Consider the following 27,849-nt stretch of genomic DNA (forward strand, 5'->3'; position numbering starts at 1 on the left):
TGGAACTGGGCTCGAATCCAAGCTCTGTGACCTTGGCCAAGTCATTTCTCTGTGTGACTGAAATTTCCTCTGTGCATGGAAGTAGAAATATGCTGACCCTTGCCTGTTCCTGCTTCCAATCAGAAGAGGATCACTCTCCGGTGTTCTGATTTGAAGAATTTTACATACAATCATAAAGGTCTATATTAATTACTTCTAAACATCTTATCTTTTACTGCATGCCCTCAGCAACATCTTGAAACAGCAAACTGAATTTCTATACACAACAAAAACAGCAACAATAATAGCAGCCAACATTTACTGAGCTCTTCTCATAGAAGCACATTACAGGCACATTACCACTTCATCCTCTCAATAATCCTGAGAAATAGACTCTATTTTATTCTCATTTGCATATGAGGAAAACTTTACTTTCAGGTGTTTGCCTGCTGTCCCAAAGTTAGCAAAGGATAAGACCAGCCCTAAAACTCGAATCTAGTTTACCCACAGCCAATACTTTCTTAAATACCTTAATTGCATGTGTAAGATTTCTATAACTTTCTGACATGGATTTGAACTGATTTCCTGAGACTAACCATCATGCAATCCAAGTGAATCACTTTTGTGGGCATTTGCTATGCTTGTCTCTGAGTCCCTGATTCTTCATTCATAAATTTGGCATGATAATACTTCCCTTCCAATGGTTGAGGATTTGATGAGATAGATGTGTTCAAGGATTATCAGTTTTTCCTTGTTTCTCCTCCAAAATTAATATAAATTGTCTTGAGAGCATCAGTAAAAAATAAGAAAATAATTTAGGTGCAAAATGACAATGTTGGAAATTGTCTCCATAACTACCCAGGGCAGCACAATATGCTGCAGCTCTTGAGATGCTGTGTACCACACTGACTATAGATATGGAGAGTAGAGAAGACCTCATTCTTCCTAAATCAACACACACCCTGAGCCACTTTTCCAAGCACTGTGGGTACTATGATCTAAACGTGTCCCCCAAAATTTATGTTTTGGAAACTTAATCCCCAATGCAGCAATGCTGGGAGTTTAGATTATGAGGTCTCCACCCCGAGGAATGGATTCATTATGTTATAAAAGAGCCTGTGAAGACAAGTCGGCTCTCTTCTGTTTTTCTGCTAGATGAGAATACAGTGCTTGTCCCCTTTTGTCCTCCCCTTTTTGCTTTGTGAGGATGCAGCAAAAGGCCCTCACCAGATGCCAGCTCACTGATCTTGGACTCCCAGTCTCCACAATTGTGAGAAAATAAATTTATTTTCTTTTATAAATTACTCAGTTTCAGGAATTGTAGCAGCTCAAACAGACTAAGACAGTGTGTTCAGAGATAAGCACAACAGACACGCTCCTTGCTCTTCTAGAGATTGCATTCCACTGAAAGAAACAGAAAATAAGCAACAAAAAAGTAAACACGACATTTCAAAGAGCAAATGTTATCAAAAATAAAAGAAGGTAACCATGTAGTCTAAGTTGAGGTGAGAAGAAGTTATTTTAGAGAATGCGGGCAGGTTAACCTTCTCTGAGAAAAAGCCATTTATACCAAGGTCTGAATATTGAGAAGAGTCATTCTTGAAAAGAGCCATGACCCGGAGCTGAGAATGAGAGGTGTATATTCAAGGAATAAAAAGAAATTTATGGCTGTCATAGAGTGAGTAACACTGTTACAAATCAGTCCTCTATAAGTTAGCCATTAGCAGGGTCCATGTGGATCTCCCAGAGGTGGAGAGAGACAGAAGGTAGATTTTAGTTCTTGAGCCAAGACTGACTTTCATTAACATAGCGACCATTAGCATAGAAACAAATGATGGTATACAATATCATTGCCACAAAATAGAGACCATCAAGACCACAATCCAGGAGTCAAAAGATATCAAATAGAGGAAGTCCTGGCTTGGCTGGGTGTGGGCCACCTACGTGCCAATATGCTTTTCTGTATGTGGGAGAGGAAAATGTTAAAATAATTCAGCAATCATTTCGGAAAGCTAAACCCAGCCTCCTCCCCAGGGTACTCAGAGGTAGACAGCAGTGAATTTTTACTTTCTAGAGTCAACAGTTCAAAGAGTTGTACACTCATGGATTAAGTGATGCTTCTCATCCCTTCTCTTACTTGAACTACTACTATATAGCCTAGTCTATAGGCTAGACTACTGCTAGTCTAGCCTCTATACTAGACTCCTTGTGCTCAGTTTCTTCCACTTCTACAAATAGTCACTGAACACTTTCATTGGTCCAAGTTTTCTACAAGGTGTTCCAGAACAGTAAGTATATGCCCACAGGTATGGTGCCCCCCCTGGAGCTTCAGGCATACTTCACTCCAGAGTGATATAGTTCTAGTGTCAGCAGAAAGCACTTTGCAAATTGTAAAGGATTGATCCAGTGTTGTTACTGTAGGGATGATCAAGGTGGTGATGGCAGTTGTTAAAGCAGACTCTCTGCTGTCTGTGAGATAGAGGCATGGCAGCAGAGGCCAAGCCAATTCCAGCCTAATTTCCCATCCTCTATCCCCTTTATCAGTTTTGGACTCCATCTGCATCAAATCTTAAATTCACACAAGGTCCTTGAATGTTGTTTCCTCTGTCTGAAACATTCTCCCCCTGTGGTCTGACTGCAGATCCCCACTGGATCCTTCAAGGTTCAATTCAGCTTCTGAAACCCTTCTCCACAGCTTGTATTTACTCCTACCTCCCCTTGTCTGGCAGTAGCAGTGGGGGCACCTGGAACCAATCCCACATGGATACTGAGAGATGACTACACAATAATTTCAGAGAGTAATAAACACCGAAGAAAACTGAAATGATGTTAGAGAGTAATTGGGATAGAAAGCATTATTAGGTAGATGGTCGGAGAAGACTTTTTTGAGGAGGTGACGTTTGAACTAAAATCCAAATGCCAAGATTTGGCCATATGAGTCATGGTAATGAGGACCTCAAGCTGAGAAAATAGCAAATAAAAAGATATATATATTTTAATTTTAAAAGAAGCTTGGTATAAAATGGAGGTCATGATAGAGGAAGTCTCTGACTCAGAGAAGAGTTGTTGGTGATAAAGCAGGAATGCTGTCATGTGGGGCCTTGAAGTCTGTGGTAAAAATATGTAAACCAAATGAGCCATCACCTGAAGAAAAGGAAGTTACTTTGAGCCTTGCATGTGTAGATTCATTCAGCAGATTTAATAGAACATCTATGGTGTGTCATTTGTCATGCTACAGACGGAGATACAGAGAAAAATAAAATATAGAGCCAGTTTTCATGAGCTGGTCAGTTGAGGATATAGATGAAGACATAATTGTCACACGATGTGATAGGAAATCTAGTAGAAGCATGTAAAAGCTGAGGGAGGCTCAGAAGAGGAGTGACTGTGCCACAGGGGACAGGAAAAGTTTCACCGAGAATGCAAACACTTTAACTTACAGATTAAACACAAGAAATAAGGGGGGAAGAACATTGGGGCCAAAGGGAACAAACAGTAGGTACTAAGGCACTGGGAAAATCCTGTTGAGAATGAGTAGTCCTCGGTCATGAAGGGACCAGACAGATGGAAAGGAGGTACTGGGTCTTTCTGGTGAAGGACTTTAAAAACACCGTATTTTTAGAAAGATCTCTCTGGGGCAGGGTTGGTGACAAGAATAAGGTTCTGGAGGCAGTTAGGCTAGTGAGTGGCGCCAGCAATAGAACAAGGAGGTGTAAATAAAGACCTAGGTTTGATTTTTGGTCACAGAAACTGAGGGAGAGCAAGGCAGGGAGATGGAGATCCAAGAAAGGATGCCCTAGTGAGGGACCCCCCTAAGTCTCCAAACTTCAAGGCAGAACTGCGTGTGTGGGGGACTCCCCAAGTCTCCCTCTTGATTTCACAGCCACCTCTGCTGGCGCCCTCTCTCGTCCCCGCCGCCAGCCCCCGCCTCTTTTCTCAGGAAGCTTGGGTCTCCCTGGGAGCGGGTCAGCCCTTGGGGGAGGCCTCTCGGCTCGGTGCCCTGCAGCTCGGCTGACATTCGGGGTGAACAGAAGAGGGGCTCGGCGCCCCCCGCGCGCACATGTGCTAACCCAGGCAGGAGGGAGCGCCTTGGCGGAGGAGGCAAGGAAGAGGGGAGGGAGAGGCGCGCCAGAATCTCGGTCCCGGGCGCCCTGGTCGGCCGCGGAGGAGCTGCAGCCTCCAACAGGTTCGTAGAAGGCGCGCTCGCTCCCTGTGGCTGAGCCGCCCCGTCCTCCGCGCGAGCGGGTTCGCTGGAGAGACCCTGGCCATAGGCCCCGCGCTGCCGAGCTCCCCGAAGGCGGCTTCCTCCGGCCTCTCCCTCTCTCGGCAGCTCTCCGCTGCCGCCGGCTCTTCCGGGGCGAGGCGGAGGGCGCTACGGCTCCTTCACGGTTCAGCAGCACCTCGGGGCCAGCCGCCGTGCCGGGCGGGGTCCTCCTCCCGGGGTCCGCCCTGCACCGATGGACTGGGGCCGCCCGCCCGGCGGGGTCCTCTCCTCTTCCCGTCCCGGTTCAGTACCACGGCCGCCGAGGACGGTCCCTCTCCCCCGCCGGCTCCACTCCCCGCGTCAGCACCGCCGCGGCGGACAGCTTCTGCCCAGCCGCCGGCGTCCTGGCGAGCGACGAGACAAAGCCGAGGGGCAGGGGCGCCCCCGGAGTTCCGTGCGGGTGGGCGGCGGCATCGACTGGGGGGTTTCGGCTTCTCCCGCAGTTGGGGCAGGGGCGAGCCGGAGAGGGGGGGCCTAGTCACAACCGCGCGTCTCTGGCTCGGGTCTGCGGCTGGCCGAGGCCTGGCGGTGCCATGGCGGGTGTCAGCTGGAAGTCGGGAAGAGGGCAGAAGGGGAGCCGGGCAGAGGAGGGTCCTGGGCTCCGGTTGGGCGAGCTGGGCCTAGTCTGAGCTGGCAGGAGGGAATGCGCCGCCCCCTCTTTGCCCAGACCGCCACCCCAGCTCAGGACCACGGACTTCCGAGAGACTAAGCCGGGTGCCCGCGGCTGGCAGCGGCGGTCCCTGACTCCGGCTGTCCGCGGAACATCCCTAGAAAGTGTGAGGCTGAGTTTCCGAGGGGGGAGGGGGCCGAGAAAGCGCCGGGAAGCCGCGCGGAGGAACCGGGAGCTCCGGGCTCCCCCTCCCACCTGCCCAGTGTTCCACCCGCACGACCCGAGAAATCCCAGCCCGCCAGGAAGGGAGAGGGGAGGAGGCGACCCGGGCTGCGGTGGGGGATCGCGGCTCAGCTCTGGGAGACTGTAATTAGCAAGAAAAGAGGTTGAGAGAGCCGGAGGAGCGGGGAGGTTCCCAAACAGGGAAGCCAGCTTCGCGGCAGGAAACCAAACCTGGAAGAGAAACCTTTTCTCTGGGAGCTGAAGCTGGGAGGGCCTTCGGATCACGTGGTCCTCTAGATCACAGATACTCGCCCCGGGAGACTGGGCCTTGGGGGCAGAGGTGATTCACCAAGGTCACTCAGCAATTTGGTAGCAAAATTGGGCCTAAAACCAAGTTCCTTAATTCCCGGGGACTGTTGTATAATGTGGAGAAGTCTTGCAGAATTCCAGATGCAAGAGGAGCAGAGTGGTTTCCAATCTGAGTGCAATCTCAGCTCTGTCAATTACTAGCATATGACCTTGGGAAAGGGACCTCCTGACACCTTCTTCAGCTATTAAAGAGGAATGATAAGATTAATAGCACCTGCTTATGGTGAGGATTTGATGAAAAAGCTATGTAATGAGTTTAGTGTAGTGTCTATCACCTAGTAAAAGTGTGTATCACCTAGCTCAAAAAATGTAGTATCTATCACCTAGCTCAAAAAATGGTTGCTATTATTCCTTTTGTAAACATGTGCTAAGTACCTATCATGTGCCAAACACTGGCCATGTTCTGGTAGGATGAAGAAGTGTCCCAAGGATGTCACAGACCAACAGAGGAAACAGAAAACACAATGTCAATGTGGTGTGATTAAGTATGGAGGCTAGTTAAACAAGGCTGTGCGATTTGGGAGGCCGGAGTGTTGAACTGTGGGGGCAGAAAGAGGGAAAGGGCCTCAGACACATGAAGCTGTGTGTAAAGGCATAGAGATGTAAAATCACAGCGACCAGGTTTATGTCACCATGCCTGAAGGTCCTCAGGATGGGCACTGGGAAATGAGAGTAGAAAGGCTGCAGCCAGTTTCTAAATGGGCTTTTATTGTGGAATATTTCAAACATATTTTGAAAAATACAAAAACTAGTGTAATAAAATCCCACATGCCCATCATCCAGCCTTAACAGTTGGCCAATTTTTTTCCCTGTGTACTCTCATCATGCACATCAACATCTACTCTCTTCTCTTTCACACATGCAAACGCACACATACACCCCAACTTATTTTAAAGCAAACCCAAAATGTTGTACAACATATCACATCATTTCATGAGGAAAGATTTTAACATCAATAACAACTTCTGCCATTCAGATGCTGTACCACCTTGGAAGTCATTGACTCAAATCATGTTCCCTTCTCAGTCCTGAACATTCCTGTCCTTAGCAGAAAGTTTTGAGAGATAGGCCACACTTTGGTGATAAACCATATGCTTTAGAAGAAATTATTTTAGGAAAAAATAGGGGCTGGGGTTGTGGTTCAGCATTAGAATGCTCGCCTAGCACATGCAAGGCCCTGGGTTTGATCCTCAGCACCACATAAAAATAAATAAATAAAATAAAGGTATTGTGTCCAAATGCAACTAAAAAATAAAAAATAAGCATGCGGGGGCAGGCATCCACCTTCAACAGGTTTTCCTAAGGCTTGTTTAACTCCTCTACCTACACTAAGGCCATAGGCCAGGAGCTATTTGAAAGAGAGACCAAAAGACAAATGGAGCCCCGAAAAGAAAAAGTGTTTCCCTTTCAAAATAATCTGAATCAGGGACTCATGAGGATAAAAGTCTTGAAGTTATGGAAATCACTGATTTAGAAATCATCAAGCCACATTTTACAGATGAGAAAGACAAGGGTCAGGAATGGGAAGGAATTTATAGAGAGTTCCTCAGTGCTAAAGCCAGAGCCGAGGTCTTTGAACCCATAATCTGAAGTTTTTTCAGTTCACCATTTTGACTAGAATATTCAGCCTTGGAGTTTCTCCGCACATAAATATAGGATGGCATTTTCTTCACCAGCTCATAGAGGCAGCAGGAGGAAGGGGAAGAAAGCAAGAAATGTATTCCTAGTTCTCAAGAGGGTGGTCATGTTTGACAGGTGGTCTTTGGGCCCTTTGATAAATTGCCCCTCTACATATTTTTGAAATAAGTTGCTCCTGCTGGCCACTACCTTCTGGCCATGGTGCTAATCTCCTAAGTGGCCCCAAGGGCTTGGCAATCAGACACCCCGGCCTAATTTCTATGGATTTTTTCCAGTCAACCAGATGCATGGGAAGCCTTTCCTTTCTCCATTAGCCCTGAATTTGGCTGTACATCCCTCTGGACTACAGACCACAGCTCCTTTGATGTGTTAAATGAGTAGTGTTTGGCCCAGACCCTGGCAGGACTCAGAGCTCTTGAGCCTTTTTGGAGCATAATGTCTCTCCAGTTACTGATGCAATGTGACAGCTATGACGGGTTTATCTGCCCCAGCCAGGCTCTAGGGCTCTGACTACACAAGTCAGCATTTTCATTTTTCAGGAAAGCCCTTCGTTGATTTAAAAATGGGAAAGATAAGATCTCACAAGTTCCCCTAAGTCTTCAGTATGAGAACCCATGAAAGGAGTTCTTAACATCCCCAGTGAAGGGAAGTCAACAGAGAACAGCCAACGAAATTGTTTTCCTTCTGGGAGGATGAGTCAGGCAAGACAAAGGCAGGTGATCAAAATTGTGAACTTCACCTTGTGAAATTATCCCAGCTATTAGCCTGGAATGAGACCAATTTAGAGGTATTATATTGTCTCTGTCTAGTTGAATTGCAATATGTAGAATCCCAAAGGAACTGATGAGTCTCTACTCTTCCTTCAAGACACTTATTCATTGAGTGGCTATTCTGTGTCAGGCACCGTTCCAGGTGCTCGTGACATAGCAGAACAAGACACCTCACATCCCTGCTCCCCTGGGGCTTATAGCCTCACAGTAGGCGCTATCATTAATATCATTTAACAGGTAAATATGGAAACATATAAAGAGACAGACAGATCGGGACAGCCTGTCCAAAATAGTGACATGGAACTGACATCCGAATAGCAAGAAGAAATCGCTATGTAAAACTGTGGGAAAGAACATTCCAGTCAGAGGAATTAGCTCTGGCAGAGGCCCTAATGTGAGGCTGGACTGTTTGGGGACAGGCAGGAGGCCAGTGTGGCTTGAGCAAGTAAGCAAGCAAGGGAGTGGCAGCAGATGAAGGCAGGGAGGGGAGAAGATTAGGTCACACGGAACCTTCTAGGCCTGTTCAGAATGTAGGATTTGATTCAAAATACTGTGGATGATTGCCAGATGGTTTTAAGCAGGAAAATGATTAAAAACTGGTTTTGTCGTTAAATGTACCTCAGGTTGCTGCATGGAGAACGGATGCCATGAGAATGCTGGGCTGGGCACAGGGGAGGCAGGGAGGGAGAGACACAGCCTCCGCTGCCTGGAGGTGCTTAGCGTTCAACCAAGGAGACCATACACAAACAGGAACGGCAGCACCCTGTCCAGAGGGATGCCTGGGGTATGCAGCATGGGGGCATCCGAGAAGGCTTCAAGGAATTAGGTGATGGATGTTGAGTTGTACCGGGAAAATAAGAGTAAGTAGGGCTGGCATGCAGGTGACCAGAGAGGCAGCAATGATAGCAGAGCAGTGTATGGCCCAGGAGCCAGATGGCCTGGATTCAAACCCCCGCCCTGCCCAGTGAGTGGTTAGGCAAGCTATTTACCTCTGTGTGCCTCCATGTTCTCATCCTTGAAACAGAGATGATGAGAACCCAAATCCCCTTATCTAAGGGGTTTCTGTGGGGGTTAAGTTAAGTTGGTGAAGCACTCAAAGATCTGGCACTCAGAAAGTGCCACGTGAGTACTGCTAAATTAAAATGTGGCAAAATGGGGGTGGGAGAACAGGAAGCACATGCTGAGGAATGTCAACTGGAGCCCAACTCAGAGGAATGTGGAATCCCAGGCCAGGGAACCCCATCTTGCTCAGAAAGCAATGAGGAGCCATCAGAAACATTTAAGCAGGGAGGTTAAGAATGGAGAGTAAGAGAAAACCCAAAGGCCCAGAGAGGGAAGGGTACTTACCCATCACTACACAGCCAAATCAGGCAGGATTCTATTATCTGATTCCCCTGTTGATCCGATATCTGCAGGAAGGCAAAGGCAGTATATATTTTGTTCTACCACTGCATCCTCAGTTCTAAGATATTCTCGGTAAACATTTGAGAAATACATTGCTAAATCAGTGACCAAATAGGACAGAAAACATCAGAAACCTTGAATTCCTCAAAAGGTCAATGCATTTGGAAGAATTGAGAAGCCACTCAGGAAACTAGATCAAACACGTAGAGGTGTTGTGTTGGGATCTCAAGTCCCTTCAAACCCCAGGTTTTCACCACCACCCACACTTCCCTGCCACCCCACCCCACCAATCCTCAACAAGCATTGCTGCATAAGGTTCAGAAGTTAATCTTGGTAAAGTGCCTGAAAGATGAAAAAACGTTCCCCAGACATTCAGTATGGTAATTGCCAGTGCAGAGAAAAATCTATCCCTGTGTTTGAAAAAGGCAGGTCTTTGTGTTCCTCGGCCATTAGAATTCCTGTCTCTGACTCCTTGGGAAACTGCGACAGCCAGGCGGGCAAGAAGGGTCTTGCAGTTCAAGCAGCAGATGGCAAGAGGATCTCAGTTCCAGCTCTCATTGCTGAATGCCTATTTAGAACAGGGCACGGGCCCAGGCGCTTCTCCAACAGGAGAGAACCCCAGTCCAGGCACTTCCTAGCTGGGAAATCTGAAGCACGTCTCATCATTTTTCTGAGCTTCAATTTCATCATTGGCATCATTGGTAAAATGGGGATAATACTGCCAGGCCTCACTGAGTCATTTTGTCTAGTGACAGCATATGTGCAAACAGGCCTTCAATTCTGTCAGTTATCCTAAGGGGTTAGAGTTATCATCTCTCTTCCCATGTGTGGAAGCTAAAGCCCAGGGATTGGTTCACTGAGTTATCAACACTCACTGAGCACCTACTATGGGCCAATACCTGTTTTAGGAGCTGGAAAGAATAAGATAGACAAGGGCTGTGTCTTCACAGAGCTCAAGTTCTAGTGGGAGGATAGAAAACAAGCAAGTGAACACATAAAATAGTGTTACCAGGTCCCATAAATGCTAAGAGGGAAACCAAAGAGGGGAATATGGCAAGGAGGATGGGAGGGGGTATTTAAATAAGGTATCCAAAAAAGACTTCAAGGGAGAAGGGTTGAAACTGATGTCTCATGAGTAGAGTCGGGCCATGGATGAGCACCCTTGCAGAGGAAGCAGAAAGTTCAGATGAAAGAGCTCAATAAGGTTTCAGGATAGGAACAAAGCAGGGCCGGGGATGGTGGGCAGTGGATAAGGAGGGCAGGAGAGTGGAGGGGACATGTTGGATAGGCCCTTGAGGGCGGGGTGGAACATATTTGTGAGACCGAGGGGTGGTGCTGTCTAAATTGTGGTGAAGCCACACCCTCAGCCACACAGCCAGTTAAGGGGCTAGATGGAGGGAAGCCCACTTCAGAGTGATCCCCTGAATTTTCCCAGGCCCAGAGGCCCCAGGGCCATAGGCTAGTGCAGGTCAGCCAAAGGGCAGGCCAAGTGAAGCATCTGCAGGATTCACCTGCTGGGAAGTAAATCCTTTAGCTGGAGAACTGCCGTGGGCACGTGGGCGCTGCAGTGCAGTGCAGATAGATAGCTAGGCTGGAAGGGGAGGGAGAAGACAAAGGGCCAGCAAGACCCCGGTGAGGCCAGTAAGAGAGTCATTCTCCCCCCACCATGCAAAATGTAAGGAGAAGCTTAAAAACTCAGCCATCAGGATAAATAATATTCTATGCTATTTGCGGGGAGGGGAGGTATTAGGGATTTAAACCACCACTGAGCTACATTCCCAGCCCTTTTTATTTCAAGGCAGGGTCTCACTAAGTTGCTTAGGGCCTTGCTAAGTTGCTGAAATTGGCCTCAACTTGCACTTTTCCTGACTCAGCCTCCTGAGTCACTGGGATTACAGGTGTGAGCCACCACAACCCACCTCAATTTTTTTTATTTGTATTTATTTATTTTATGGTATTAGGGATCTAACTCAGGGGCAGTTTACCACTGAGCTACATTCCAAGTCCTTTTTATTTTTTATTTTAAGCCAGGGTCTCCCTAAGTTGACAGAGCTAGCCTCCAACTTCCAATCCTCCTGCCACAGCCTCCCAAGTTGCTGGAATTACAGATGTGTGCCCCCCACACCCAGCTGAAATTTTTTAAAATAAAATCAATGCCAAAATTCTATGATGACTAAAATATCAAACATTCTAATAAAGTCAGAACATAAAAGAGCTGAGATCAGAGTGCAGCAAAGATCTAGTCTTAGTCCTGAGAGTTTTCTCAGTGGCAGGGACACTGCCTAGGTCAGGCCCTGCCCCATTCAGCCAGCATTGGGATCTAGTCTGCTCATGAGGGGCCTTGACCACTGCCTGCCTCCTCTGTAGACAGAAGCCCCAAACAAGGACCACACATCAAGAAGGTGATGCAGGGGTGCAACCCAGGGCACTGTAATGTTGAGGTGACCCGGGTTCATGCCATCCCTTACATACTGTGGGACCCTGAGCCAGGTGCATCACCTTATTCCTGGTAAGGTGTAATAAGAACTGAGTCTAGCAGTGAAAGTCAGTCTTCCCACTAGTTGACCCACCCTGGGGAGTTAGAAGCCCTCTCCTGACCTCCAAGAAAATCACTGTTGCAACTCAAGCCCCAGGCCCAGGCTCAAGGCCCAGAACCCACTTGACTACTTGGAAATGGTGTCTTGGCAACCTCTCAGCCTTCACCTTGGCAACACCACCCTCTTCACTCCCTCTCCTTTGATTGGGCTGGAAGACAAGGTGGAGCTGGGATGTCTCCTGACCACTAGACCTGCCCAGAACTGACTGGTCAGTTCTTAGACCTCAATTTCCTTATCTGTGATCCCAGGGCTGATAAAATCTAGTCCCCTAGGATTCAGTAAATAATGCCTGAAGTCCTCTAACACCTGGCAATTTAAAGTGTGGTCTCCTAACCAGCAGCAGTCAGTATCCTCCTGGAGTTGATTGGAAATGCAGAATCTCAGCTGCATCCCAGACCTACTGAATAAGAATCTGCATTTTAACCAGAGCCCCTGGTGATTGGCACACACATTAAATCTGAGAAGCTGATCGATTCTTGGCACAAAAGAGATGCTCATTAAATTTTAGTGCTGCTTTCCTACCCACTGGGCTCTCAGTTAGATCTTGACTCCAGGCAAGAGGAAAAACTCAAGATGGAGAGATGAGCTCCTGAGATGGACACCTCATTAAATCTTAAATACTCAAGTTCTGAAGCCAGAATATGGGAACCTGACTAAGCTCTTTCTGCATTTCTCCATGGGGTCCTCCATTTTGTTCATCTGTAAAATGGGAATAATAATAACAGGTAACTCATATAGTTGCTGTGAAGACAAACTAAGAAGATATTAGGAAAACACTCATCAGAATGCTTGGCATGTAGTAAGTGTTCAAAAAACGCTGTGGCTGCTGATGGTTGCACTGGTAGTTCAAGTAATTTGTGCCTGAGAACAGCCCATGTAATGAAACGGAATAGATAATATTTGTCTATCTCTTTGCTATTTATAAATCAATTTAGTTAATAGCATTTCAACTGACTGTCATAACCCTTTGGGTAAGAAAGCGTGAAATATATCCATTTTACAGGAAAAAAAAATATAGACCCAGGGATAAAGCAAATTGTCTAAGGTAACCAGAATTTACATTCCTGGAGTCTGACACTAAAATCTGTGTTAGTAATAGAGCATCCAACCATGAAAAAGATCAACCATGGACCATGTTAGACTCTGGAGATGGTACTGTTCAACCTTCCTATTTTACAGAAGGGAAACTGAGGCCTGTGGAAGAGAAGAAACTTGTCCAGGGTTGCTCAGACAGAACATCAGTCTGAGATCAGAACCCGGCTCCCAAGGCTCCCAGCCTAGAGCCCTTCCCAGGATTCAGACCCACCTTTTTCACCTGACTGGTCCGTTCTCTGGACAGGTCTAGTGGTCAGGAGACATCCCAGCTCCACCTTGCCTTCCAGCCCAATCAAAGGAGAGGGAGTGAAGAGGGTGGTGTTGCCAAGGTGAAGGCTGAGAGGTTGCCAAGACACCATTTCCAAGTAGTCAAGTGGGTTCTGGGCCTCGGGCCTGGGCCTGGGGCTAGAGTTGCAGCAGAGATTTTCTTGGGGGTCAGGAGAGGGCCTCTAACTCCCCAGGGTGGGTCAACTAGTGGGAAGACTGACTTTCACTGTTAGACCCAGCCCATGAGGCTGAGTCTCCTTCATCAACTCCACACCTCATCAGGCACCAAGTCCTGCTTCCTTCTCCTCCCGTCTTGGCTACCCTGGAGCCACTGCCTTAAGGTGTCTCCCTGTCTGTGGCCTGGCTAACATCCCAGGACCCCCACCTTCACACCCCATTCTCATTCCCATACCCTCTGTGCTCCTCTCCAGAGGCAAAAGGTGGTCCATCTCAGCTCCTGTCAGGACCTTCCAAACAGGCCCTGACCACCTGCCAGTCTCATCTTTCACCCCCAGGCTCCAGCCCGACTACCTTCCTCCCAGTTCCCCGAGTGGATCATGTCCTCTCCACGCCTTTGGGCCTGCTGTGCCTTCTTCCTGGGAAGCACCCCCACTGTCTGCTTGGCCTCCTCTATGCCTCAGCCATAAGCCTGCCTTCTCAGAGGTGCCCTCCCTGCTGCTCTTGGCAGAGGGAAGCCCCTTTGGCAAATCTGCATTCATTCGAGTGGGAGTCACACAGCATGTGACTCTGTTCTCCTGTTTGTGTCCCTGTTAGGCTGTGGACTTTTTACATCTTGCTCCTAGAATAAGGCAGGAGACCTGGGTTACAATCATGCAAGATCAAGTCCCCGATGAGCCTCCTTGCCATCCCCTATGAGATAGGAGCTGTGACATTGGCCTTGCCAAGCTAATGAGAATGTTTGAAATAGTGATTGTGAGGAGCTGGGTTCATAGTTGACACACTGAAAATGGACCCTCACCTCCACAGGGAGAATAACTGGCACATGAGGGGGTTCTATAGAATAAAGCCCCACTCAAGGATAATCATTCTGGAAGTTAACACTCGAATCCCATAAGGCCCCAAATCCTCTCTGCCCATCTGTCATCCATTCAACAAAAGCTTACTAAGCACCTACTATGTGCCAGGCAGTACCTTATATGTGCCAGCAATGTGCTAGCGGTTGTGGACTCAGCAGTAGGTCAACACTCAAAATGTTTTTCTTTCCTTGCCATCTTAAAGGTCAGGTGCTTGACCGTGCATAGAGGTGGCCCTGCCCAAGGACAGGGAAGCTGCCATTTTCTCTGAGCTGCCCGAGGCTTCATTCCCACATACCCGCCTTTCTTAGCTCCCTGCCCCAGCCCATCACAAAACAACAACTCTGCCCAGTTTCCAATCCAGCTGTGAGTTTTTATTGTCAGCTCCTTGAGAGCAGGAGCCATGTTGCTCTTTTGACTGCTGTGTCACCAGCATGTAGAAATAACCGGGCACACTCATTCACTTACCACATTTACTCATTCACTCAGCAGATACCTAGCAAGTCCTGCTAAGGCACGGGTGCTGGTGAGCAGCCAGTCCCTGCATCAGGGAACTAATTCTGACAGTGGGATTGAGGGGTTGTGGGGGAGGTGATAGTGCCATAGAGAAAGTTAGGCAAGTTCACACTGTTGAGACCCAGGGGTCAGAATGCTGTTGTCCAAGGTGGTCTAGAAGGCTGCTGGTAACATAAGGGACTTAGAGCCAGGCGTATTTGTTAGAACCCCTCCTTCACCCCTTACTACGTCTATGATCTGGAAGCTCTTCATTCTTCTGAACCTCAGTCCCAACTCCCATATATGATATTTGCCCCCATAGGACCACTGTGAGTAGTTACTGAAAAGAAGAGAAAATAGAGGAAGAAGTAACAGGTTATATGCAGGGGAGGTTGGCAAACACTGCAAGCCCCTTCAGTGGCCCAGACCTTAGGGCTTGACCAAGAGAGGCCCCAACTGCAAAAGAGAACAGGGACTGGCGTGAAAAGAGGGAGGATTGTGGGTTCAGATCCCAGCTCCACACTTATCTCTGTGTGACCTTGACCAGACTATCTTACCCTCTCCACCCCTGTTATTCCCAATCTAAAAATGGAGATGAAACATTGACCTCACTAATCCTAATATGTGAAAGAAAACCCAGCAATCATGTCAAGTGATGGTTAGTCAATAAACGCTTCATGGGGCCTATGTTCTGCCAGGCCTTGGGCAAGGTCTGCAAACAGTCATGAAGGACCATCCTTACCTTCTAAGGAATATTTGGTGCCCCCTAGAACAAAGCAGAGGAAGGTAACTAAAATTTGAGAGGCTACAGTGTAATAGGCATCTTCTTCAAAGGTATGATCATATTTAACAATAAGAACCAGAACTTATACAGTACTTAATGTAGGAGGGTGGTACTATTAGAAACCCCATTTTGCTGGGTGTGATGGTACTCATGTGTTACCCCAGCAACCCCAGAGGCTGATGCAGAAAGTCAGAAGCTAGTCCAGGCAATTTAGCAAGACCCTGTCTCACAATTAGAAGTGAAAATGGTTTGGAATGTGGTAGAGTGCCCCTGGGTTCAATCCCTAGTACCACACACCCGCACACATAAAAAGAAAAGAGAGAGAGAGAGACAGAGAAGCAGCGGTCCCATTTTACAGATGAGGAAACTGGGTTCAGAGAGCTATGACAGATGTTCCCAGAGCCAGAAATGAAAACTAAATATGACTGACAATGAAGCCTATCCACTGACATTGGTCAGAAATCATGTCATAAAACAATGTGTTTATGTCATAAAACATTGTAGCCAGCATATAATCCAAGTATTGCCTCAACCAATGGGTCAGGTAGGCAGCTGCTATCAGGTTAGTAAAGTGGATCAGCAGTTGGGGCTGATGCCTGACACAGCCCCATCCTGCCCAGTCATTTGATACAACTAACAGAAGCAGTAGTGGCCTTCAGAGACACTTCATTTGCTCCTGGGGTTCCATGTGCATTCGGGAAGTTGCCTACCCCATGAGCTCTCTCTTCACCTGCAAAATTCTCTCTTCCTCTAGGAAGTTGGGCATCTCTGATGCTCTCTGCTCTGCTCACTGGCTGAAGGCTCCTACATCCCAGCTTAGCCAGGAAGCAAAGGTAAGGGTACTGCCCTGGATCACACCTATGGGTGGTATTCAGAAAGCACCGCTGCACCCACCCCCCCAGCCTTGGGGCTCTGACAAAGAGGGTCATGATGACATTCCCCCTCTGAGTTCACCAAGAACACTCCCTAAGTTGGAATGAGATGGATCAACTAGGCAATATGGCAGAATGGTGTTAGATTGCATCTGAAGAGTCGTTTACGACAGAGAAGGGCTTTCTCATGAATTGTCTTATTCTGAGCTGCCCTCCACTCCCCAAAATGAGGTGAATATTATTGTCCCCAGTTACAGATGAGGAGATTGCCCAAATGTATATAGATGGTAAGGCTGAATATTGACCTATTTTTTCTTGTCTTGTGCACTTTGTAGATTCTTGGTATCTGTTTGATGAATGAATGAGCTAATTGATGAATTGCCCAAGATGAATAGCAGGGCAGGTCTGAGCTAAAACTTGTCTTACCTGTCATCGCCAGGTCCAATGCTCTTTCTGCTGAATCACATCTTTTTGCACTAATGAGCTCAACACCCCCACCTCTACTCCCACCCCATCCAAGGATCTCAAGCATCTTAGGAATGGTGTCCATTAGCCCCTTCTGCTGTGGACAGAAGGACAAAGGTGGAGTAGTCAACCTTAGCTCCTCTTCCGGGTAGCTGGCCAAGCTGAGATCATATCTAGCATCCCTCCCTCCACATCATCTCTTCCCCACCACCCACTACCAGTAATCCAGTGTGCCTAGTTGTAAACTTGTTTCTTTAAATAAACAGTCTTGAGTTTCATACCAAATAGTCTTTTAAGAGGAGGAACGACTCCAGGCCACCTCATATTTAGCATACAGTGAGCCACATATTTGCACAGAGAGAGTGTGTGTGGATATAGAGATCGCTCGATCGCTATAGATATCATTGCTCATCCAGATGGGAGCTATTTATGATGCTGAGTCATTTGCAGAGAATGCCACTGAGGGATTCCAGGCTGGGCTCGGAGCCCCAGCCTCACAGACCTCACGGCTCTCTGCCTTGTCATTACTTTTCACAAATGGAAAGAGGGAGAGAGAGAGAGAGAGTGGTCCCCCACCACGGTGCAGGACAGAAGAGGATATTTTGGCTGCAAGAAATAGAGACTTTCTCATAACCAGTTCTCCTTCTTCAAGTCATTGTCCTTTATTCCGAGCTCCCCAGCATCACAGGTGAACTAATCCAATCCCTTCATTGCTGTAGGAGAGAGAACTGAAACCCAGAAGGAAGAGACTTGTGCAGTGTCACACAACGTGTCAGCGATAGAGCTGATAGTAGACCTCAAAGCTGATTGTTGGTCTGGGGATTTTTCCACTCCCTCAGCCAACTTCTTCAATTTTATCTCCAATACCTTGGCACTTCATCCCTTTGAGGAGTTTCCTGTCCTCTGCAAACTTGGAGATGTCACTGAGCACTTCCTTCCTTAGGCTTCTTCAGGACAGGAGCTAGGTCCTGCTGGTTTTGGGTAACCCCCATGTTTAGTTCAGGGCCTGTATACCCTGGGTGCTCAATGCATGAGTACTGAGCATTATATAAAACCAAACTCAGAATCAATTCCTGGGGATCCCTAGTTCTTCATTTGAAAAAGCACCCATTTATCTCCACCCTCTTTCTTGTCTCTAAGCCAGTTCTCTATCCATGCAAAAATAGACTCCCTCCCACTTACCACCCACCTCTGCCCAATTCTATAATGAATCAATTTTATTAATAGGCTTTGGGATAGAAGCTTGACAAAGGTTTTTTGTGAAAGTCACCCTTTATCTCCCTATATAGTTCACTTCTCAAAGGATTCTAATAAACCAGTCAGGTGGGATTCGGCCTTACATAAAATATTAATTAATCCACTCTTTCCCTCCATACACAATGTGTTTGTTTAAGTATTTAGTGATCTCTACCCTTTGTGATAGATTCTATTCAATGTTCTAAGAGACACTGAGATGTGATGCAAACGAGTACAGGCTTTGAAATTAGGTTAAAGTCTGGGTGGTCACTGATTGCACAGAGACCTGTGTAATCTAATTTTCACAGAATTAAATGAAATAACCTTTGTAAGGTGTCTGGCACACGGTAAGTGCTTAGTGCAAGTTTTGTTTATTTGTTTAAATGAATAAAACCAGACCCATATGAACCAGATTCTAAAAGGAAAGAGGACAACTGACTCTGTGATCTGAGGAGTTAGGGTCGTACAACACCAAGAGGGTGGATTGGGAAGTCTCGGGTAGCAGATCTGAGAGATCAGTCTGGTTTGGCTGTTTGTAGTCTAGAAAAGGAGATTTTTTTTTCTTGTGCAGGGGCTTCCCACAGCTGAAGGAAAAGTTTGAGTCTGGAATCTAAGTTCAAAACGAAGGCATTCCTTGAGAGCCGTAAGTGTGATTTGTTATTGGCTAGATTGTACCTGTCTCCAAACTAGAGCCTGACTAAGGGTGTTGGGAAGAAGCAGAGGAGCACAGTATGTTTGCATTGAGCTGAGCTGACTGGCTTGCTTTGGCCTGGGTAGAGTTTATCTAATGGACCTGGCTCGAATTGACTTGAGTATTTTTGCATTTAGGGAATGAACCCAACTCTCAGACTTACCAAGAAAGAAACTTTCTGGAACTTGGGCTTAGCTAAGACCCAGTACTATAGTCAAAGGATATCCCAAGGGTCTCATTGAAAACATTTGGGGAATCTTCCAAAGATAGAAGCATCACAGAGAGGATCGCGATATAGCTAGAACTCAGGGGAAAGGATAGCAGCCTTGACATGGTCAGGGGACACCCCATGCAGAATATCCTCTAGGAAACCTAAAAACATACAGAAGTTCTGCCAGGATGTTTCCATGTTTTTAAGGCAAAAGGATCCTCTCTTCCTTGGTGCATACTCCAGTGGGAGGTTAGGGAGTCAAATAGTCTCCATGATGAGAAGAAAAGTCAGGCTGAGGCCAGGAGCTAGGCAGAGTTTCCTATTACAGATGCTGGGGCAGTTGTGAATTGGTCCTTTTGGAATGAGGATTCAGGGATCTGAACAAGGTATGATTTAACACCAAATTTATATCAGGCATTTTGGGCTGAAGGCAGGAGTGACCTAGGAACTCCAGCAGGGAATCAGGGAAGACCCTGGCATCACCATGTGAAAGGGAGGGGAGACTGCATACTGGGGCCCCTTCACCAGCCCTATCACTGCCCATCACAGAATGCAACCAGGGTCCTGGGACAGAAAGGAACAGAGCCAACAAATTAATTTCAGGTGAGCAGGGAGGTTTTCAATGCTGTACTTGGCCATGTCTGTGTTTGTCTCACACATTCATCTTGAGACCATCAAATAAAACATATTCTTTTCCTCTCAGTTTCCCCTTTGTGCCCTCTAAAAACCTGGGTACTGTTTAGACATCAGTGTTTGATGAATGAATAATTAGGTCAGAGTGAAGCTTAAAAAATCCAGTGGAATATTTCAAGATGGCAAGATGGAAAATTTCAAGATAGCAAGATGGCCAAGATTCAAAACTAGAGATGCCCAGCCAAGAAAGACAGCATAGAACCAGAAGTTGCCCCTCAGGAGTTTGGCTCACAGGGAAAACTGAACTAAATGGTGCCAAGGGACTGGGTAGTGGAGTTTGGGTTTAAAATAATGTTCCTCAGAGTCCCAAGCTTCTAAGAAATGTTCTCAAGAACCATTAAGAAGATGGTTTGGGGGGTTGGGGGAAAGGTCCCAAAGAAGCAGCACTGGATTCCTGAGCCCCACTTCAATCACAAAAGCTGTGCTTTTATTTGTTTTATATATTGGGTTTCCACACACAATTTTATCTTTAAATGATTCTTTGTATTTAAAAATAGCATTTGGAAGGCACTGGTGTTGAAAGAGCCTAAGCATTTAGAAGTAGACTGTCTAGATTCAAATCTCAACCCCATCCCTTTCTACCAGTGGAATTTCAGACATCTACATTCAGCATCTACGTTCTCTTCCCTAAGCAATCCTCCCAGGGATGTGTGAGCATTAGCTAAGATGCCACAGTATTTCCCAGAGGCTGGCACATATGTGATTAATGTTGTATAAGATGATTTTAGGAGGTGGTATACAGATGAACATTTATTATTTAATAGCTCACAATTGATGCATGTTAGAAATACATCAAATTCTGATTTATGGAAATAATATAGCTTTTCATTCAAAAATAAAACCATGCATTTAAAAAAAAAGGAAATCAATTTGAAGAGAAATTCTAAATCAGTGAATAGGACCCATTGGGCAAAAATCATAAAGGTGGTGCATTAATGATGGCAGTTGATTGCAGTTTGGGGAAAATTCAGATAACCTGTGTAAACCACCATAGTGACTGCCACTCAGGCAAGTCCCAAAAATGTTAGTTCTCCAATATGCATGGTGGCACACACCTATAATCCCAGCAGCTCAGGAGGCTGAGGCAGGAAAAGCAAAGCCAGCCTCAGCAACTTAGCGAGGCCCTAAGCAACTTATTTTGAGACCCTATCTCAAAATAAAATATAAAAAAGGGGTGGGTTATGACTCAGTGGTTAAGCCCCACTGAGTTCAATCCCCCGTACCAAAAAAAAAAAAAAAAAGATAGCCCTTTTATCCTTCTCTTCACTTCCTGAGAAATCTAGGCCTATAACCAGACTCATTTAGTGGGGCAAAGCAGATGTCCTGGCCTGGTTGGCCTAAAACACAGAATGAAGTAGGCATGGGGCAGAGAGCAGGGGGCCAAGTTCAGAAAGGAAATAGGGGTCAAATCTGGTCAAGTAGCTAGCCAAATACTCTTAGAGCAGGCAGAGGCCACCAAAGCAACATTTTTCACAAAGGAGGTACAAACCATCAGCTGGCATGGGACAATTTTAAGAGTTATTCAGGTACTAGTTAAAACTACTGGGAGAGGATCTGGGCACAACCGCGCACATCTGTAATCCCAGCAGTTTGGGAGGCTAAGACAGGAGGATTGTGAGTTCAAAGCCAGTCTCAACAACTTATTGAGGCTCTAAGCAACTCAGTGAGACCCTGTCACTAAATAAAATATAAAATAGGGCTGGGAATGTGGCTCAGTGGTTGAATGCCCCTAGTTCAATCCCTAGTACCAAAAAAAAAAAAAAAAATACTACTGGGAGAGGGCTGAGGATGTGGGCCAATGGTCGAGCACTTGCCAAGCACTCATGAGGCCCTGGGGTTGATCTCTAGCATGCGTGCACACACGTACACACACAAAAGAAAGGCCAAAAGAAAAAGTAAAAATTTTTAAATTTGGATCTTTTGCCAAGCTAATGATATGTGGTTAAGATCCTCTCTCTAGAAATACTGGTTAATGATCTCTCTAGAAATGCTTGGCAGCGGCAGCAATCACGACTCCCAATCAGCCATTTGATCATGAGAGGAAATAACCTCTGCAGCACCCTGCATTACCAACCTAGGGTGTTCTGTAGGTCAGGTGGACCAAGGCATCTCTACTTGTGCGATTTTATGATGGGTTTAACAGGACATAGCACCCCCATAAGTTGAGGAGCATCTGATCTGGTTTCGTGTTTTGAGAATGATCTTGTATTCCCTTTTAAAATATATGTATTAAAGGCTAAAAAAATGAATTTTTCACTCTTATTGAGTACAAAGTGAATAATATTCTAAGCAAAATGTACACAATGAAAAGAAAAAGATAAAGGTAGATAAGCAAGGATGTCTCAGGTCCCATTACAACATTCAAGTCAAACCTTATCCTGGAGAGGGCAAAGGAGGCCCCATCCTAAGAAGGAGCAAGATTGCTAGGGAAGTAACCCAGAGCCAGGAGCTCAAGAAACAGGACGGCCCCTTACCTTGGTGGCCAGTAGGACCATGACTATCATCAGAAGTTCAGTCTAACAGATCCCAGGCCTCTAGCAAGGCAGAACCTGAAAAGGATGATCCAATGGTTCCAGAAGAGAAGGGGGAAGGAGCTGAGAGCCAGCTCGGCATTCAGAGAAATCAGTGCCTTTGAGAGGAGCTGCCTTTGAGTTGAGCTATGTTGGTAATAAGCATCAGAAACCAACTCGGCCATATTCAAACAATAACGTGGGTTGGGATAGAGGTGGTCATTGCTAGTACCCAGAATCAAAGGGAAGGCTGGCCACCAGGCTCAGGAAAGGGCAGGAACCAAAGAGTAGTAAGGGCTGGAGCCAGAACTGGAGCCAATGATTCTGAGGTCCTCTGTAGGATGGATCCTCCATGACTGGGCTTTTTCCTGCTTGTGTCATTCTGCTCAGGATTCCTAGCCTCAGGAGACAGTCCAGTGGGCCTGGCCTCGAGTGCTCCTCTTGGGCACAGAAAGCATGAAAACCTGATTAGACTGCTTCTGTGATTGAACCTGAGGAAGGGATGATTGCTAAAAGCAAAATCAAGGGGCTGTGACCCAAAGGAGAAGGAATGGATTCTAGGTAACCTAAACCAGCAAAAGTCTACTCTAAGGGGCCAAAGGACTCCCGGCAACATGGTTCCCTGGGCTCACTCCCTGGGCCTCCTTTCTTCACCTTCGCTGACTGGGGCCAGTGCTGAGCTCTCCTGGGGCAGGGCCTCTTCAGGCTTCCAGTGAGGGGCTTCTGGACCCCCCCTGATGCTCTGGGAGCCCCAGTCAGAGGGAGGACAAGCTGGACAAGCCTGGCCTTTGGTCTCATGGCTGAAAAAAATCTGCTTCTCTAAAGAGAAGTAACTCAGTCAGTGATTACCAACCCCGTCATCCTCCAAGTAGGCAGGGAGCAAAACCACCACAGGAACCTGGTCTACGGGTGCCTGTCTACACAGCAGCCACCACCAGCTCCAGTCGATTGTTACCACAAAAGCATGAACCCCAGAACTGATAGAGATCCTGATTTGCTTTAAGTAAAGCCCCAAATCCAGATTTTCATGGGAAACTCCATTTTTAAATGTTAGCAATTAATGAAAAAATTAATATTGTGCTTACTGAACAGCACACAATGCCAGTTTGTAAGCCCCAGGACTATCTTCTGTTCTTCCACTACAACTCCGCTGAAACACCCCTTCCTCCAGGAAGCCTTCTATGACTTACTCTTCCTTCTACCTTGCTACCCTTCCTTTGGACACACACAGACCCCACCTTTCCTCCTATCACAATACTGACCCTCTTTATTATGAAAGCTCCTTGGTTCTTGTCTGCTGTTCTTGGCTAGAAGTTCCCCAGGGCAGCCTACTATGTCATGTTGTATCCACTCCAGTGTAAAGACTGATGCATACGTGGTGCCGTGGCATCCATCAAAAGGGAGGGGATATAGGGACTTCAGCATAGGAGCAGTGGGTTACACCATGGTACCCCTGAATCCTGAGATCTTTGGGGCTTCATACAACAAAGGTCTGTTCCTCCCTCACATGAAGTCTCCAAGCAGCTTCTTTCTAAGCTATAACTTGGAAATCCGGGCTAGCTCCACCATTATGCACAGGGGAAAGAATTGAGTGGAGACTTCACATCCACTCTTAAATACCAAAGCCTAGAAGTGACTCTTATTGATCAAGGGACTGGGAAGATAGGCAAAAGCACGTGAGAGTTCACTGAATCCATGTTTCTACTATTTGGACACTGAACTGCAGCTGGCAGTGTCAGGGAACCATGGGGTCCAAGAGGTGAATCACGCTCCCAAATCCAGGCTGTCAAGCCCGGAGTTCACAGGCAGCAATGGCCAATCTGCATGTGTAGCTCAATATATCCTGAAAACTGGGAAGAGTGGAGAAAGAATTTCATTTACCCAGAATGTCTGCCTTACCTTACTTTTCTAATCAGTAAACACTAGGAAATGAAAATCAAGTTGATGGAAAACAGAGGTCAAATGCCACTGAGCAAACCCTTCACAGTGAAATTGCCGCTGGCCCCCTTGGCATCTTACTTGAGATCCACCATGACCCAGAGGTGACTGCAACTGTCCACCGAGCTTCTCTTCTGTGATCTGCCAATGTACTCAGGGATCCTGACCCTTACTGCACTGTCTGCCTTGGCCAGACCAGACTTGTCAAACAGCAAGTCAATGAGCCCCACTCCAGGGAGCTCCAAGACGTTTTCCAATGCCTTCATCAGGCTGGGCAAGATGCAATAGTCTCCTGGGATAGAACCACTGGATCTTAGACATACTTTAGAAAAAAGGCAAGCTCGGAGATAAGTTCCAAGTAAGACAAATTCTTAGCAAAACTCTTCACCTCTCTGACTTTTGGTTTAATCATCTCAAAAATTGAACAATGACATCTTCCACCCAGGACAATTGTGCAAAGTCATGAGATTACACATTTAAAGGACATGGAGCACAGTAGGACCTCAACTGGTATTATTTTTCTTCCTTTTCCCCATTGATGTTGGAGGGACTTCATCTAACCTCCCAGCAGGTGCGTTCCCTGACTATTGGCAATCATCATTCTCATTTGCATATCTCTGATGATAAGAAGTTCATAGCCCCCTCAAGCATCCTGTGTTCATGATGTCTCTAGGTTCTGGTGTCTTTAAGGACTAAGGTTTGAGGGAAAGGATCTTGGCCCGACTCCCCTCCACACTCTGGTTGGCCAACCAGCTTGGCTTCCAGGAGTTGTCTTTGGGAACAGAGTGGTCAGGATGAAGCAGGTGAGGGGATGGAGGTAAGGGAATGTGTGTCCATTTGTGGTTCATGAGGAGGAAACCGGGAAAGCCATTTTGTAGGAGACAGGATCAAGACTAGGGTCATTTATCCCAGAGAAATCTCTGGAAGACATGTCACAAGACAATGGTGTAGGTTCAGCCTCAGAGTAAATATGGGGAGTTTTAGACGGGCACATAGGAATCTAAAATAAGAATGAGTTTTCCTTCATTCATTCTGCAAACATTCACTGTTGGTCCACCATGCCAGGTTTCCTACAGAGCATAGAGGACAAAGAATCAAATCAGTTGCTGGCCCTGATCTTAGGGGAGTGGTAGGTAAGTAGATACTGGTTTGTGGTTTTGCTTTTTTTGGTGCCAGGGATTGAACTCAGAGGCACTCAACCGCTGAGCCACATCCCCAGCCCTATTTTGAATTTTATTTAGAGACAAAGTTTCATTGAGTTGCTTAGTGCCTCACCCTTGCTGAGGCTGGCTTTAAACTCGTGATCCTCCTGCCTCAGCCTCTCAAGCTATTGCGATTACAGGCATGCACCACCATGCCTGGATGGTATTAAAACCATAAGATTCATTGAGATAAAGTCTGTGATGGGTCCCACAAGCTCAGATGAGGGGTACTTAACCCACCTGGAGGGTATTCAGGAAAGGATGAGGATAAGGAGAGAGGGAATGCTGGGCAGAATTTGTCATGGGCAAAGGCACAGAGGTAACAAACAACCTGCTATGTGAAAAACCTACGCCCATCTTCCGCTGCTTGAGGTGGGGAGACATGACAGGTGGGCCTCAGATGACAGTATAGGGCCTTAAATGACAGTTTAAGCTAGGAACCTGTTCTAAGTTAGAAGAGAGCTCTGGAGGGAGTTCTTGGCTTTTGTTTCTGTTTTGTTTTTAGGAAAAAATTTTCTTAAAATATAATCCACATTACTAAAATATTCCTATAAGTTTACAGCTTAATGGATTTTCACAAAGTGAACGTACCTGTGTAACCCACCTCAGATCAAGAAACAGACATTTACTAGCATCACGAAAAGCCTCCTTTTATCTTTTTTCCGGTCACATCTCCGGGCCAAAGGAACCTCTCTCCCGATTTCTAACTCATAGATTAGTTGGCTTGTTTTTGAACTTCATGCAAATGAAATCAAGCAGTAATTAAACTCTTCAGTGTTTGACTTTTTTCATTCAGTGTTATGTTTAAGACTCTCATGTCATTGCACTTGGTTGAAATTCGTTTTCATTGCTGTATTGTAACCCACCGGGTGAGCCTACCAAAATGTATTCATTGGTTCTACTGTTGATGAACATTTGGGTTGTTTTCAGCTGGAGGCTCTTGGAAAGATCCCCCTATAAAAATCCTTACATGAGTCTTTGGACAAATGTATATACATGTTTCTGTTGAGTGTATGCCAAGGAGTGGAGTTGCTATGTCCCAGAGGATGCTGCTGCAGCCTCAGCAGGTACTGTCAAATGTTTTTCCAGAACGATAGTGCCAGTGTACACTCCCTCCTGTACAGTGTGAAAGTTCCAGTAGCTCCAACTTCTCACCAACACTTGGCATTTTCTGTCTTTTCCATTTAGCTATTCTGGTAAACATGTAATGATCATATAGTTAAATTTGCCTTTCCCTGACGGCTAGTGAAGGCAAACTCCTTTTGAGATCCTTACTGACCATTGAACCTCCTCTTTCGTGAACTGTCATTTAAGTGTCTAAAAAAGAGAAGGACAAGGTCTCCATTTCATTATAGAAGGTCATTTCAGGCAACCAAGAAAGGTGACGAGAATAATGGAAGTAGGTGCCCTAGCTGGCTAATACCGACAGCATCTCTCTTGGGTCCTGGGCTTCATCCACTCTCTCTGCCTTCTTAAATCCTCACTGCCACCTTGAGAGATCAAAATTTGTTATCAACATTTCACAAAGGGGATCTCACAGCTGGAGCCCAAGAATGGGGGCCCTGAGATCATTTCCATGCCAATCTCAGACTGGACAGACAGCCCCAGGAAAAAACAGAACTCAGCTACAAGGACACCTTGTGTCCCTTTATAGCTTGCAGAAAAGGAAACTGTCCCTCTCTTTCCCCTTTTTCTTCTTCTTCCCTCTCCTATCACACCCTGGCAGAGGGGAGCAGCCATGGGAGACCAGAGCCTCCCCCAAACTGATATTACGTTGGACGCCCCGTGGTATAAAGGAAGGAGCTCTGGATCTAGTCCTGGCTCTGCCGTGCTCACTGTACACCCTGGACTGGTCATTTTACCTTCCTGAGCCTTAGGCTCTTCATCTGTTTCAGTAACCTTTTCTCAGAGACTTGGGAAGAGAAATCCATGAGACCAAACAGATGAAGTGCCCAGCACAAGACAGTCCTTGTTTACTTGGTACACCTTCATCTCTGCCCATCCTCAACAATCTAGAACTGGTGGGGAAGGACTCCTCCCTGCTCCCCGCATCCACTGACCCCCGCCCACCGCCCTATAGCAGGGTCAGCCTCCTTTGTCTCATGCGGCTACCTACCCTACCTACCGCAGGCCCCTGGTGTGGTGGGAGCGGGAACCACATCCCTCCCCTGGGACTTCTGTCTCCTTGCAGCTACCTGCACTCTGGCTGACAGCCACACAATTAGCCCCAATAGGGCCTTTCTCTTCTCAAGGGCTCTCATTTTGGAACCCAGGTGCCTTTATTTGGGGAGCCTTGCTTTGTAAAGTGCTTCATCAAAGCTACCTCCAAGCAACACTCACCCCCACCCCCACCCCGCACAGCGGGCACTGCCTTCCCGCCTGACCTTCCATTCACTAATTGGCTAAGCATTTAGTGAGCATTTCCATGTGCCATGCTCTGCACCAGGAGACCCCCAGAATCCCTGTCACGGAGTAGCCTCTGCAGTGGGAGAGACAGACGATA

At 46.6% G+C, this 27,849-nt stretch overlaps 1 protein-coding gene across 2 annotated transcripts in view; it reads left to right on the top strand.

Moving 5' to 3' along the window:
- Nucleotides 1-3,905: 3,905 nt before the first annotated feature.
- Cplx2 (complexin 2) overlaps nt 3,906-27,849 on the top strand; it is an 83,219-nt gene continuing 59,275 nt past the window's right edge. The window contains exons 1-2 of one of the 2 annotated variants that reach the window (XM_076856567.2): nt 3,906-4,165; nt 16,283-16,361. The gene's annotated coding sequence lies outside the window, so the exon portion shown is untranslated. The remainder of the gene's footprint in view (nt 4,166-16,282; nt 16,362-27,849) is intronic. The other variant, XM_076856568.2, reaches the window with a different exon arrangement.

Source organism: Callospermophilus lateralis, chromosome 5 (genome assembly GCF_048772815.1).
Source record: "Callospermophilus lateralis isolate mCalLat2 chromosome 5, mCalLat2.hap1, whole genome shotgun sequence".
NCBI lineage: Eukaryota > Metazoa > Chordata > Mammalia > Rodentia > Sciuridae > Callospermophilus > Callospermophilus lateralis.